The sequence below is a fragment of the Vombatus ursinus genome, unplaced genomic scaffold (genome assembly GCF_900497805.2).
Source record: "Vombatus ursinus unplaced genomic scaffold, bare-nosed wombat genome assembly UNPS02014799.1, whole genome shotgun sequence".
Taxonomy (NCBI): Eukaryota; Metazoa; Chordata; class Mammalia; order Diprotodontia; family Vombatidae; genus Vombatus; species Vombatus ursinus.
Genome location: NW_020954577.1, coordinates 48,057,406 through 48,058,280, shown reverse-complemented (window position 1 = coordinate 48,058,280; position 875 = coordinate 48,057,406).

Here is an 875-nt window from a genome sequence, read left to right as displayed (position 1 = left end):
TCTTTAGGACAAGTAAGACAATGTCAACACTGTGAAACTGGAAAAGTATGTTGGGCAGTTGTAGAAAGAAAGCAGTCAAACCTTGGTGTGGTCTGAGTTAACAGGACAACTAGATGCAGAAAATGCATTGCATGGTTATGGAAATGAGTCGGAAGAACACGTTCCAGCCTTTAGACATTTCTATTAGGGAAATGGATTTATTGACATAGCTAACCATTAACACATACAGCATGGGTACATTTCCTATTGGAAGATGATCCAGGGTGAGGATTTGGAATGGGGTGCATGCCTTGCTAATACAGGGATGGTCTACCATGGAATTTCAGAGAGCAAACACTGGTCTTTTCTGTCACTTTTCCTTTGAGGATCATGATTATAATCCTAAGCAAAAGAAATGGATAAGAGTCAGAAGAGCTGATGGGAAGAAAAAATAGAATAAAAAAATCTGAAAGATGTTGAACTGAAAGGACCAACACAAATTTCGCCATCTGGGATGGGAAGGGAGGCCCCGGGGGATGCTCTTCTGGGCTCTCTGATAAAACTGCTCATAAGGCAGTGAATGAATCTGGGATGAGGGTGAAACCAAGTGGCCTATGGGCTCCATGGTCCCCAGAACAAGCATTAGATAGCAGCACTGGTAGGCCAGTTCCATCTGGACCCAACGGACAGGAGCTGATTCCCTGAGTCACCTAGACACCCAGGAATTTTTAAAGGCACTAAACAAAAAGATCAAAAAAGGAGACTTAGCACTAGCCTGCTGGTCTCCACAGCATCCTCTCCTGACACAGATCCACAGTTTCGTACCTCTAAAGGACAGCACTCCCAGAACACACACACACACACACACACACACACACACACACACACACACACAC